Raw genomic sequence first — 15,589 nt, 5'->3', positions numbered from 1 at the left:
TGTGAATGAGCCTACTGAGCCCTTCCATGAGGATTACAAAAAGGAAGGAGGAGAGAGGGTCTCCTTGACGAATACCACGGGAGGGGGAGAATGGAGCAGAGGGGGATCCGTTTACTAGGATGGAAAAGTTGGAAGACTTGATTAGAGCGAGGATCCATTTGATCCATTGCGAGTCAAAGCCGAAGGCCTTTAGAATGGCCTCCAAGTAATTCGAGTTTACTTTGTCAAATTCTTTTGAGAGGTCTAGTTGCATTAGCATACCTAGAAGTTTCCTTGTCTGCAGGGTGTGAATCATATCCTGAGCTAAGAGGATATTGTCTGGAATCTGCCTGCCTTCCACATACCCTGATTGTTCTTCTGAGATAAGGTTAGGAAGAACAGGCTTAAGTCTATTAGCAATGACTTTAGAAATGATTTTGTATATCACATTGCAGAGGGCTATAGGCCGAAACTTGTTAGGGGAATTGGCTTCTTCTTCCTTGGGGATAAGCGCTATGAAAGTGGCGTTCAAGGATTTGAGTATAGAACCTGAGCGTCTTGAGTCTTCGACAATTTCCCAAACCCCTGTTTTGATGGTTGACCAACAAGCTTTGTAGAAGTTGATTGTAAAGCCATCCGGTCCCGGTGCTTTATCCATTGGCATGCTTTTGACCGCTTCCTCCACTTCCTCCATTGAAACTTTTTTGAGCAGTGCAGAGTTTTGCTCTGAGGTTATGGTGCGTGGTATTGCTTTAGTTAGTTCCTCTATGGCCTCAGATCTATCTTCTTGCGTTTCCTTAGCTATGTGCTGAAAGTGCCTAGTGAGCAGCGTTGATATGTCCTTGTGGTTTTGAAGGATTTCCCCTGTTTCATTTTTGAGCCTAAGGATTTTGTTTGCTCCCCTATAGTCCATAGTTGATCTGTGGAAGAATTTTGTATTTTGCTCTCCCTCCTTCAGCCAATGGATCCTTGATTTTTGTTTCCACAAAGTTTCTTCCTGTTGGCAGCGAAGTTGCCATTGCTGCATCAAAACCTTCTCCTGTTCTTTTGAGTCTTCTTTGTAGGTCTCGGAAGCCCATTCTGTGTGAATTTGATTTAACTTTCCTTCAATAATGTTCTTTTCCTGGAAGATGTTTCCAAACTTTTCAGTGTTCCATTCTTTGATTCTGTGTTTGATGTGTTTTAGCTTGTTTTGAAACTTGAACATTTTGGTACCTGTTAGATCCAATGGTTCGTGCCACCATTCCTTCAGCAGATTTGGGAAGTCGGGATGAGTTAACCAAAACTTTTCAAATCGGAATGGCTTGTTTTTGGGGGTGCCTAGGATGGCTACTTCCAAATCTATGGGCCAGTGATCCGATCCTCCACTGGGGAGGATATCAGAATCCACAGTGGCTCCTCCGAGTAGGATACTTTCCGAAATCAGAAATCGATCCAGCCGGGAGGCGATCCTATTGTCTCCTCCTCTTCTATTGTTCCATGTGTAGGAACCATTTTTGGGGAGGATGTCTACGAGCTTTGCAGCTTCTATAAAATCAACAAATAGCTCTGAATCTTTGTTGAGCTTTCTGAGACCTCCCTTCTTCTCCAGCAGGGATGTTATCATGTTAAAGTCTCCCCCCATGATGATGTTAGAGGTGGGGTATCTTAACTTGAAATTCATAAGAGAATTAAGAAAAGAAAATTTTTCCTCTAGTCTTTGCGGGCCATAGACATTAATGCATAGGTAGGTATCAGAGTTACCTGTTATTTGAACTTCAGTGGCAATAAACGAGCGTGCAGCCTCCATTGAGATGATGTTTATTGCTCGGGTGTCCAAAAATGTAGCTATGCCTCCTTCCCATCCGTGACTGGCTACCTCTATATATTTGATTGGTTTACCAAGTCTCTTGCTGATGATCTCTATTTGGTTGGTGGCGCATTTGGTCTCCTGGATGAACATGATATCTGGTTTTTCCTGTTGGAACTTTCTCTTGAGTAGTCTCTGCTTAGCTTGGCTGTTTAGCCCTCTTGCATTCCATGAGATGACCTTCATTGGTAACTAAAAGACTCATTGGTAGGTCTGGAAGGCATGAAGAGCCTTCATTTTCCCAGAATTAATCATTAGAACCCCTAGGTCATGCAATACCTCTCCGCTGGTTCTTCTGCCTCTTCTTTTATTTGGCTTTCGGCCTGTAGGGTTGAGAGCTATGAGTTTTGATTGCTTACTTGTACCTTTTGCGATGCCTAATCTTCTGTTTTGCCTTTTGATTTCCACTTTTTGTCTTTCTATGAAGAGATCACTGATTTTCCTAATTTCTTCTTCAGGTATGTTGTCTAGCCCTTGGGTTTTCCAGCTTTTTTCCAGAGCTGGTAGGTTGACTCCTTCTTTTTCTAGGATTGCATTGAGCTCTAGATCCTCACTTCCCCCATCGCTGGTTAACATATCAGTGTCTTCATCATGTACCTCTTCGTGCTCTTGCATTTGCACTTCTGTTCTGAGTGTATTTTCCTCCCCATCCTGAATAGTATGTTCTATCTTGTTGTCTGGTGCTTCAATGCGTTTTGTGTCTCTATTAGTGCCTTCTGAGTCTGTGTCCGTTTCCAGGATGCTGAAGGTGTTAGTGATGATACCATGTCCTGTCTCTGCTCTGTGTGTTCGTTTCCTGTTGGCTCTCTGTCGTAGTTTTGGCCTTGTGAAAGCCTCTTTATTCTTTGTTGCTTGTTCTTGTTTGTGTTCTTCCCCTGTTTTGTTGAGAGGGCACTCTCTGACTAGGTGTCCGTGCTCATGGCACTTTCTGCAACGGAAGGGGATCTGTTCATAGTCAATGGCCTGATAGTAGTCTTCATCTCTGAATTCCAACCACAGACCTTCATGCAGGGCCCCCGAGACATCCATCTCAACACAAATGCGCGCACAGGAGGTATATCTTCGTTGCACTGTGGCTTCAGAAGCCTTGATGAAGGTTCCGAGCCAGTCTCCAATCTGCTTGAGCATTGCCAGTCCCCAATAGTCTATGGGTAGTGAAAATAGCCTGATCCACACTGGAACTTGTGTGAATGTCTCTTGTTCAGGTACAAAGTTTGCCTTCCATGGCCTCATATAGAGTCCAGCAGAGGCAAAGAAGTAAGGGCCGCCGTCGAAGATTCTGTCCTTGTCTTCTAGGTTTGTGAAGACAACCGTGAAGAAGCCTTTGGCTCCAAGGTGGAGTTTAACGTCCCCTTTTGGCTTCCAGTGCTGTTTTATCCATTGGCAGAGAGTGCGTTCTGTTGGCCATAGTCCCATAAATTTGCAGATAACTACGTGCTCCATCATGTGGTCTCTATAGGCCTGAATATCTGGATCTGAGAAGACTACTCGGAGGGTTTCCTTTTTCTTTGGTTTGCAAGCCCCTTGAGTTGGCTGTTTGGAGCCGGGGTTGTCTGTCTTTGCCTGCTCCTCTTCCGCTTGTGTTTGCGGCTCTTTACCATTTTCTTTCCCGCCTTCATTGTGGGTTGTTATTGGTACTGTGTTCCTTTGTTCTGCTTCCGGTATTTTACCCTCTGTCTCCTATTCATTATTGGCTTTGCCCTTCATCGGGGGGTTTTTTCTTGTCTCTTTCTGCAGCGGCTGTGTCCTTTCTCCTCTGTTGCCGCTGCCATCCTTACGGTCTCCAGAGCCATTGATTTTAAACCCTTCTAACGTTTTCTACTTTTGCATGACGACCTGCTTGAAGGTTGGGGTCCCAGTGGACCCCTCGTTTACCATTTGTCGGGTCAGTCCTCGACCTCTGTGGAGTAAATCTGCTAATCTGTCCCTTTGTGCTGCCAGAACTGTTGCTGAGGTTACAGGTTGCAGCTGCAAACCCTAGGTTGCTCCCGCCATTATCGCTTCTGTTCCCATCTCAAACCCTATCTCTCTCCTCCTTCGCAAATATACAATTATAATCTTTAATACTATTTAGAAAAATATTATACATTTTATAATATATCTTAATATATTATTATAATATTAATGTAATATATATTTTATAATATATATTAATTTAATGTAATATTACGATCATATAGTTCATAACATATATTATTAAAATGTATTATCAACAATACATATGGATACACTAATTTAATTAATAGAAAACAAAACGATAAACAACTACAACAAAACATAATTAGAATAAATAGGATATAAATAAAAAATAACCATAGCCCTAATAAAATAATATAGTTAACAAGTAAGAAATTAAAGTAGGGTATAAATCAAAACAACCTTAGCCCTAATAAAATAATAATTTAATAACAAATTTAATATAATATAATTAAAGCAATAAAACATAATTAAAACAATTGAAATAATAAAATAACAAAAGATAATTAGAATAATAATATAATAATTTATGATTTAATTATCTGTCGGAAAAAACATCTCATATCTATTTATTAAAAGAAAAAGGATCAGTTTTCATTATTCTTTCACATCCTGAAGATGAACCACCGTTGCTAGTTCAAAACGTTGATCAAAAGAAAAGTAATGCAATGAATCCGGAAGATGATCTACATAGGGGCATGTTTATCGTCATCTACATATGGCACTTTTTTATAAAATTTCACCCCACATAGTCGGGCCCCTCGACACAGTAGACGTTTAAAGAGATACCCGTCCTTTGAGCCCGTTCGACCAACCCACCTTCGAGTTCATTTAACCAGTCAATCTCTAACCTCCAATGATACATTATAAACCATTCTATTTCAAATGTTATTGTATATATATTCGAAGGGTAAAAACACCCAAAACACTATCAACGTGCACTTTTCACTTCTTGGTGCAAATGCTAGTTTTATATATCCTGGCATCTGTTTAAACTCAAATATGATTTTCGTCGTATTTTGATATATCTTGTCCCAGAGAGTATATATTATGGCTATCAGTGGATATTTTGATATTTTTGACATTATTTTTAAAGTTTCATATAAAGTATAGCCTACCTTGGTTATCAGTTGGTATATATATATATATATATATATATATATATATATATATATATATATATATATATATATATAGGTTATCAGTTGGTATATATATAGGAAATCGGTTGGTGTTTTTTTGTTTGGTTGTATCCAAGAGGAAGCTAGAAACATAACCACGAGTAAATATCCCTCACACATAACTACTAGTAAACCTATGGGGTCTATGGTATGTGCTTCTCTCCATAAAACCAGTCGCAAAGAGGGGGATTTGAACTTTTAGTTTTCACAGATCTCCTCTCCTTAAATCAGGTCGCAAAGAGGTGGATTTGAACCTTGGATATTTCAGTTTTCATAGATTTCATTTGAAGTTTAGATCTTTCAGTTCTCAAAGATTTCGCATTACTTCGATCATCAATTAGGGGATTTGAAACTTAGATCTTTCAGTTTTCATGCATCTCCTCTCCTTAAACTGGGTTGCAAAGAGGGGGATTTGAACCTTGGATCTTTCATTTTTCACATATTTCACATTAGTTTGATGACCAATTGAGTTTCTTCCCCTCGAGACTATGAGTTGGTACTTTTAATTTATATTTGAACCAACATTATTATCTAGATAGTATATGGCTATCGGTTGATATTTTTAATCTATAATTAAACCAACATTATTAACAGAAGGGACTATAGTTATAGTAATAAGTTGTAGGGCATATACTTAGGTAATCATTTTAATCATTTTTCTGGCATTAGTTTGACACACAAACACTAGTTTCACATTATATTTATATTTTTTGGTATCAAAACACTTTTTCTCCCGCAATTAAATTTTTGCACATTATCTTAAATAAATTATTTTAGCATTATTTGTAATTATTTTAATCAAATATTTATAATTTTGATTTACAATTAAATGTTTGCACCTTATCTTAAATCAATTATTTGTTTCAATATTATTTGCAATTATTTTAATCAAATATTTTATAATTTTGATTTACAATTTATTTTATAATTCACCAAGACTATTTATTCTAAGTTTCTGGCATATTTTCGGGTCTAATTTTCTTGGCAAATATTTGTTCAAATCATAGGTTTGAGTTGTTAATTGTCCACATTGTGAGTGCCCCTATAAATTCATTTTTCAAGGGAAAAAATCATTTTTAGCAACAAAAATAAGATTTGATAAAAAAAATTTGTTAGATTCTGACCAAAACATCTAAAACTTATAATGATTAGAAAACTCTTATTGTATAATGTGTATTGTATATTTTAATCAGTTTAAACTTAAATAGATTTCTATACTAACACAAACACATTTATTATTAAATATAGGTGTATATATAAAACACATGCACAACCACATTAATAGATAATATACAACCACATAAATAAACCTATATCAACATTATAAACCCTAATATTATAAATGATTTATAATATTAAAACTGATTATTTTAAAACTAATACTAATATTATAAAACATAATTATTAGAAAATAAATAAAATCAAACTCTACTCACCGTGAACTAAACTAATCTAAACTAAATAAGTTGGTACATTGGCTCACACTGGATGTTTAATCACAATGTAATCATTGAGGAAACCAATCCTTACATTATTTAACAATGTACAAACCTACTAATTACTATTTATGAAATATCTTGATGTATAATTGATGCAAAGAAAATTAAATTCCTACAATAGAAGATCAACATTAGTGGAACTATTATTTGAATGAGTTACTTTATCGACTGTAAGTTCTCCTATTGCAAGCTAGTGATGTTGGATGATCATAATTCAAGTATGAATGATTTTTTAATAAAGAAAGATCAGTATAAATTGTGCAGTTAATTGTGAATCCGATAAATCATTTAGGATTAAGAAAATACCTTTACCTCCATGTACACCTGATGTAAAACTAGTGTAGTAAAGGATGGAGAATGATCACTTACCATGTTAATGAATAAATGTATTGACTTAGTAAAGTGAGTGTTTGAAATTTTATTGACAAAAGGTCCAACCCATGCAACCTCAAGTTCCAATAATTATTTGTATCGATTGTACAAGACTACATTCATAATTTTCGTATAAAAAAAATATTCAAAAAGATCAGTACAAATTTTGTAGTTATATAATATTCAATGTGACTAAGCATTAAGGATTAAGACATTAAATTTACCTCCATGTACATGCAATGTAAAACTCTTGCAGCAAAGGATGTAAGCTCAAGTAGTAGAGAATGATCACATTTGTTATATAATTTTTGATATGGCTAAGCATTAAGGATTACGACAATACGTTTACCTCCATGTACACTCGATGTAAAAATACTTAAATAAAAAACTAGAATGGAAATATGATGAAAGAAACAAGATATTTTATTGATCTAGGCCAATGCTGAAAACGGATTGCACAATACATGACTAGGTTTCCTTATAAAGGAAAATAACATGTATTCAAATTTAACTGACTCATCTACTTGACTGCAGCTGACTCATACTGAATACAATGAGCGATCCGGATTTAAGCAGGAACGCAATAGATTAGAGAGATAACCATAAATATAGAGATGCGATAACCATAAAAACAGAGATGCGATAACCATAAAAACAGAGATGCAGCGGAAATAATACTTCATTTCATTAATGGAGAATACTGAAATATGCTTACAAATAGAAATAACCCAGCTAGGGCGATGGTAGCTTATCTCTGAGAAGAGATGTGTCGGCTACATGCCTCTGAACTGTTTCAAACTGTCTTTACAATGAGGCTCGAAGGCCTATTTATTATTGAGAAACAATGGAAAACCCTTCACATTCCAAAACCTAACCCTAGAAGATGAAACACCAAATTGTGGGCCCCGTTTTGGGGTGAGTTGGACAGCCAACTTCCCGGGGTCGCGAATTGGTCGTCTTATCTCCATTTGACGCGCATGATAGCCCGTTGGAAAGATCTCTCCGAGATCTATGACGGAAAAGACGATTTTTATCAAAAAAACCGTTCGCGGTGGATTTCCCAAAAAACGTCGTTTAGGGCCTCAAAACGGCTTCGGAAGTTTAGGACCCGAAAAACTGCTAAAAATAGTAAACTGCACTATAATTAAGGAAATTGAAAAACTGAGAGAGACAGTTGTGGGGGTCCAAATGGGATAGGTGGGTGGCCACCAACATCCACTTGGATCAATGAGTTTATTAAACTATTAAACATTCAAGACTCTAGCTCTACACACTCCAGAATAATCAAGACATGAGTTTTGCACAATCCATAATATTCACATGAGTTCTACATCATCTAGAACGTTTTATTTCTCCATTAAATCCAAGTCTCCCCCTTAATGGAGAAATGAAATATTTATCACACGTAAGTTGTCTCTACATAACAAGAACTTGTATTTTCCTAAACTCTTACTAAATATGTCTACCACATTATCATTTATATTACAATAGATCAAATTAATTTCCTTTCATTGTATTTTTTCTCGTACAAAATGATATTGCGTCTCAATTTTCTTTGATCTTGCATGATAGACTCAATTGTTTTCTAATTTGATAGAGCTTTGATTGTCACACTTGATAGCTATCAGTCCTTCCTTTTTTTCTTCGATATCTACAATAATTCTTCTTAGCCAAATTGCTTCACAGGTTGCATTGCATAGGGCCTTATACTCAGCTTTAGTGGAAGCAAAATAAAAATTGGTTATTTCTTGCTGCTCCATGACACAATACCAGATCCAATACTAAATTCATAGCCATAGGTGGACTTCATGTCATCTGGATCTCTTACCTATCATAATCCGAATAACCTGTCAACTCAACAATCAAATCACTAGTATATTCAATACCAAAAATTTGTGTCTCCTTAAACTATCAAGGGACTATCTTTGCTTCTTTCTGGTGACTTTCATATGGATTAGCCATAAAATGACTAAGTAAGTTTAATGAATATGCAAGATCTAGTTTGGTTGTAGTTAATTAATTCAGAATTCTCACCAATTGTCTATAAAATGTGTCATCCACTTCTTTTGTTTTATCATCACCATTGAGTTTAGCATTTAGTTCCAACGATGCATATATTTCTTTACATCCATTCATATTGAATCTCTTGATTAATTCACATGCGTATTTTCTTTGTGTGACAAAGGTTCTACCATTATCTCTCGAAACTTCAAGGCCTAAACAATAATGCATCTCTCTAAGATCCTCCATTTCAAATTCCTTTGAGATATTGTTTTTTATATTTTCAATTACCTTAGTAGCACTTCTTGTTATGATAAGATCATAAACATATACAAACATAAAAAATATGTGTCCTTTTTCATCCCTCTTGACATAAATATTTGGATTCCCTTTGCTTTGAATAAAACCCTATTGAGAGAATAATTTATCAGTCTTCACATACCAAGACCTGTGTTCCTATTTGACTCCATATAATGCTTTCTTTAACCTGCAAACAAGATGCTCTTATCCCTATTTTACAAAACCCTCTGGCTGAACAAGATAAACTTGTTCTTTCAATTCTCCATTCAGAAATGATGATTTGACATCTAACTGATTTAGCTACCAATTATGCTTAGTTTCCAATGCAATCATCATTCTAATAGTGTTAATTTTAGTTACAGGTGAATTTTTTTTCATAATTTATCCCTTCTTTCTGTGAATAACCCTTTGCTACAAGTCTATATTTATATTGATCAATAGTTCCATTAACGTTAAATTTAGTTTTGAGCAATAGTTTTGATATTTTTACCTTTCATCATACTCCTTGCACATTCTTCTAAGGTTTTTTTATTCATTTCAGTTACTCCATTCTGTTGTGGAGTATGTGGCATTGTGTACTGTTGTACAATTCTATGGGCTTTGCAGTATTTGACAAATTATCATAAAGTATACTCTCCCCCTTGATCAGATCACAGGATCTTGATGTATTTTCCTATTTGCTTCTCAACCAAGTTTTTAAAATCTTTCAAATATTGAAATACACCACTCTTCATTTTCTTGAAATAAACCCAAGTATATTGTGTGAAATCATCAACAAATATTAAGAATAATGTGCTCCTCCTAATGGTCTAGTCTGCATAGGCCCACACACATAGGTATGCATAAGTTTAAGAATATCCCGTTTTCTTCTATCTGTATGAGTAGGGAAATCTTCCCTATGCATCTTCCCTAAAGCACACCCTTCACATGCCGAATATGCATTAATTAACAATGGAAGTCCCTCTACCATTCTTTTTTTTTTGTAGTAGCAACAAGTCAAGATAGTTAAGATGGCCATATCTTTGATGCCAAGGAGTTTATGTTTTCATGGTTAGTTTATCCTCCCATCCCCGAACTACATTTCAAATCAACATTTAGGTCAAGTTCCCACGCTTTAAGCAACATACCTTCATTTTGTAGATACAATATTAGTATTAAAACCAACAACAACAAATATATCAACAAGGAGCTCTTGTCGACACATAGGGGCATGTTTATCATCATCTATATATGGCCCATTTTTATAAAATTTCGTCGCACATAGTTGGGCCCCTCGACACACTAGACCTTTGAAGAGATACCCGACCTTTGAGCCCGTTCGACCAACCCACCTCCGAGATCGTTCAACCAGTCGATCCTTAACCTCCAATGATACATTAGAAACCCTTCTATTTCAAATGTTATTGTATATATATTCGAAGGGTAAAAACACCCAAAACACTATTAGCATGCCCTTTGCACTTCTTGGTGCAAATTCTAGTTTTATATATCCTGACATCTGTTTAAACTTAAATACGGGTTTGGTAGTATTTTTATATATCTTGTCACAGAGAGTATATATTATGGCTATGAGTGGATATTTTTATATTTTTGACATTATATTTATAGTTTCATACAGTGTATAACCTACCTAGGTTATTAGTTGGTGTATATATATATATCTCTATATATATATATATATATATATATATATATATATATATCTATATATATATATATATATACATATATATATATATATACATATATATATAAACATATATATATACATATATATATACATATATATATACATATCTATATATATATATATATATATATATATATATATATATATATATATAGATAGATAGATAGATAGATAGGAAATCGGTTGGTATTTTTTTGTTTGATTTTATCCAAGAGGAAGCTAGAAACATAACTACTAATAAAGCTCCATGAAACATAACTACTAGTAAACCTATGGGGTCTACCGAATGTTCTCTCCTTAAATGTGGTCGCGAAGAGGGGGATTTGAACCTCGGATATTTTAGTTTTCACAGAATTCATTTGAATATTGGGTCTTTCAGTTTTCAAAGATTTCACATTACTTCGATCACCAATTGGGGGATTTGAAACTTAGATCTTTCAGTTTTTACATATCACCTCCCCTTAAACTGTGTTGCAAAGAGGGGGATTTGAACCTTGGATCTTTCATTTTTCACAAATTTCACATTAGTTTGATGACCAATTGACTTTCTTCCCCTTGAGACTATTAGTTGGTACTTTTAATGTATATTTGAACCAATATTATTATCTAGATAGTATATGGCTATCGGTTGACATTTTTAATCTATAAGTAAACCAACATTATTAGCAGTAGGGACTATAGTTATAGTAATTGGTTGCAGGGCGTATACTTAGGTAATCATTTTAATCATTTTTCTGGCATTAGTTTGACACACAAATACTAGTTTCACATTATTTTTATATTTATTTGGTATCAAAACACTTTTTCTCCCGCAATTAAATTTTTGCACCTTATCTTAAATCAATTATTTTAACATTATTTGCAATTATTTTAATCAAATATTTTATAATTTTCATTTACAATTAAACGTTTGCACCTTATCTTAAATCAATTATTTGATTTAATATTATTTGCAATTATTTTAATCAAATATTTTATAATTTTGATTTACAATTTATTTTATAATTCACCAAGACTATTTATTCTAAGCTTTTGGCATATTTTTTTGGGCATATTTTCGGGTCTAACTTTCTTAGCAGATATTTGTTCAAATCACAAGTTTGAGTTGTTAATTGTCCACATTGTGAGTGCCCCCATAAATTATTTTTTAAATGGAATAAACTCATTTTTAACAACAAAAATAAAATTTGATAAAAAAAATTGTTAGATTCCGACCAAAAACTCTAAAACTTATAATGATTATGTTGTAACATTTTTTTGGTTTTCATAAGATAGAATATTTGAAAAAATGTTAAGTTAGGATATGGACATAAAAATAGTGAATAAAATGTTTTTAAGAAAATATCTTGATGACAATGTCCATATCAAAGAAAATGTTAGGTTAGATGTCCTAAAAAATCAAGACAAAAAGAAAATATTAGGTTAGAAAGAAAAGAAAACAAATAAACTCTGAAAGTGAGCAAGTCCAAATGCCACTACTATTTCTCTGCAAAATAATGGTTGTGTGGAGCTTGTCTTAAATGGCACAACCCATGACAGTCAAAAAGTTTAATCTTGACTGCTTCATGCTTTAAATTTCAGGTTATAGTTAGAGAATAATTATTTGGCCAAACTGTTTAATCTTGGCAGATTAGTAGTTAGGTAGAGAATAATAAGGTGCTCATCAGTTTAATTTGAGCCCTTGGATGTTATAAGGGTAGAATTAGATAGTTTGCTTTTGTTAAATAAATAGAAAGGAAAAGGATTTTCTAGCTTAAATGCACCCATTAAGAGAAGAAAAAATGATAGGATAAGCAAAAGGTAAGTAGAAGAAAGGTTGCAGAAGTTTGATTATTCATTTGACAAATGTACATTTATCATGTTTTACCATATGTTTCTATGTCCATGATGCAATTACATAAAGCGAATGAAGGTATACTAGATCAATTAATTAACTTCCCATTCATCCCTATATTTACTAATTTCGCTTTCCTACCTTCATACATTCATATTCATTCATTTTCCATAAAAACCCCTTTTCCTATGGTCAAAACCCTTTTTGCCTAGGAAAAGTGAAAACCCCATGTAAAATCCCTTTTCACCCAAAAAAAAAACCCTCAAAAATATGTTTTACCCTAAGTATTATGCATATATGAAAAGCAAATAAACCATGAAAAGGCATTATACTTAGTCTATTTCCCTTTTTCTACCTATATTTCCCTTTTCCACCTATATTTCCGCTTTTCACGAGTATTTCCCCCTTTCCGCTCATATTTCATATCAACTTTAACTTATAATATTAAACCCCTAAAAAGTCCTTTCCTGTATATATTAACTCCCTTTATTAAAATACCCCAAAACCTTTTGTTTTATTATAAAACTATATATTTAATCAAATATCGCATCACATGCCTTTCATATGAATCCACTCTCCAATTTCAATATGCGATCCACAATGGACCCAAACCCGACGCAATATATATCATAATGCATACCCATATCACTTTCGCCCCTCATCGCAAGTCCTGACCGAAGCAATTACCCTCCGCCATTGCTATCTCTGATTGCAATGGGAACCCAGACCCAACACAATATCATACATGATTTATTCCCATGTCGCGTCTAGCCCCTATCACATTCCTTTGCGATGGTCCTTCCTCTGCTAAAATTCGATTGAAATATGCGATTAGCCCAGACCCGATGTCATTTATCCACCCAAGTTCATAAAATTTCAAGTCTGCCATACCATGTTTGTCAAGGTTTTCTTTGTTGAATTGTTTTTTACGATTTAAAAAAAGAATCGACCTAAACCTTTGTTTAGCTATGAAAACCCCGCTAATCTTAGTTTTAATTCATAATAAAGCCATTACCACCATATTTGATCGTTGAGCCCCTACTACTTTTTCACTCTACCACCGTTCGATCACATACATCCAAATCCAACGGCCCTCGGAAAATTTCGGGTTGACTCTCTGTACGGGCATTACCCACTTGAAAAGTGGTATTCCACCGTCCTCCTTTGCTATCTGTCATGCTTATATTGCATCCGATGACCCCTCCCAAAACCTCTCGCGCCTCATAAAGCGGTGCAATGAAAACAAAAACCACCTCCTGCATAATGACAAAATGACATTGTTCACTTTGTGCCATATTTAAAAAATAAGACCAGTTTTCTGTTTAAATTCAAAAAACACCATTTTGCTTTGTTTTTCCTGTTTCACACAGCGAAGCCTCCATAAGCCTCTACGACTAATAAAACCATCATTTTCCCTTCCAATATGCTCCAGAATCCTTCCAATATCCTTTTAAGCTCAAAAAATCCATTCACGACTGTCCCTATCACCTTGTTTTTCTTAAGAGTTTCTGTGTTTTGCAGGTAAAGACTCTTGTTCCAAGCTTACAAAGAAAAATCCTATATACAATGAGAAGACAAATATGAATATCATATCAATTCAATTTACCTTCTAACATAAAATCTAAAGTGATTTACTATTGAAAAACATAGTAAAAACATTAATTGAACAATAAAAGTAAAAAGAAACAGTAAAGGTTACTCAACAGGGTTAAAGGATATTCACAGAGTTTAAAGAGTATTAGATGAAAGATCAAATGAAGGAATCAACCAATGCAAAGGATTCAAGCAATCAAGTAGCTTAAATGGAAAAATATTAGACAAGAAAGCCAGCACAACCTGAATAAAAGGGGACAGCAAGAAGCAGTTCAATAGCTACCCCTATCTTCTTGCATGAAGATCTTTCCTTTCCTAGAATAAATATTAATCAGTTTTAGTATATTTTTAGTTTCATTATTGTATAAATAACTCTCTTCTCGAGTTGTTATAGGTTCGAAGTTCAAGATTCAGGGCTCATTGCTTGTTAAGTTGTGACTGTTCATCCTACTTTGAACCTGGAAGCCACCTTTGAAAGAAGCTTTTCTAGACACTTGATGGACTCAGTCTTTTTGGAACCTTAATACAAAGCAGAGGATTTTTAATTTGGTATTACAGAGTTTGTGTTATCCTGTAAGCTTTCCAGTTATCAATCACTATGTTTTTCTTCATATGATTATGACTTATAGAGATATCTAGGTAGGAAGAATTGTGTCTCAATTTATTCCTATAAGCTCCTGAAGTGATCATCTATTAAGAGAATGGATTATTGAACTTTCTGTTTAGCTAATCCCCTCTAATCAATAAATCATCAGCATCTTGTGTAAGCTTAAGTATACTGCCTTGAACCTTTGGAACGTAGTTTAGAAGGTTTTCCTACTTATTATTGTTCTGTTTTACAGTCCGGAAACTGTGATAATCATATTATTTTCTATCTTCATCTCACCACTATTTTGATCTATATCACTGTGTAAAGTCTTATAGCAGCCCTTTGCTAAGATATTATATAACCCAAAGGATTAATTACTTCAATTCTACATCTATCTTCATTCATTGGTCTTCCAAAAACTAAAACCGAAAACCCCAAAACAATTATTTTAGAGGCTCTGGTATTGGTAGCTGACCGACTACTATCTCAGAGGTACAACATTAGACTGGCACCATTGACGGGGATTCGAATTCATTTAAGTTTCCCTTGGGACAACAATATTCATTCATTATTTTCCTTTAAAGGTGATTAAATGTTTAGAAATGTTAAAATCATTCACCTAGGTGACTCCACACTCCCAAGCTTGCACCTTTTAAACATACCAGATCTTGTTCAGAAGCTGACATAGTTAGTCCTCTATCAGATCCTGAAAGGCTTCTGAGAAA

This window comes from Pinus tabuliformis, chromosome 9, assembly GCF_031772625.1.
Source record: "Pinus tabuliformis cultivar Carrire ecotype Pingquan chromosome 9, CPIR1, whole genome shotgun sequence".
Classification (NCBI taxonomy): domain Eukaryota; kingdom Viridiplantae; phylum Streptophyta; class Pinopsida; order Pinales; family Pinaceae; genus Pinus; species Pinus tabuliformis.
Note: the sequence above shows the minus strand (reverse complement) of the source record.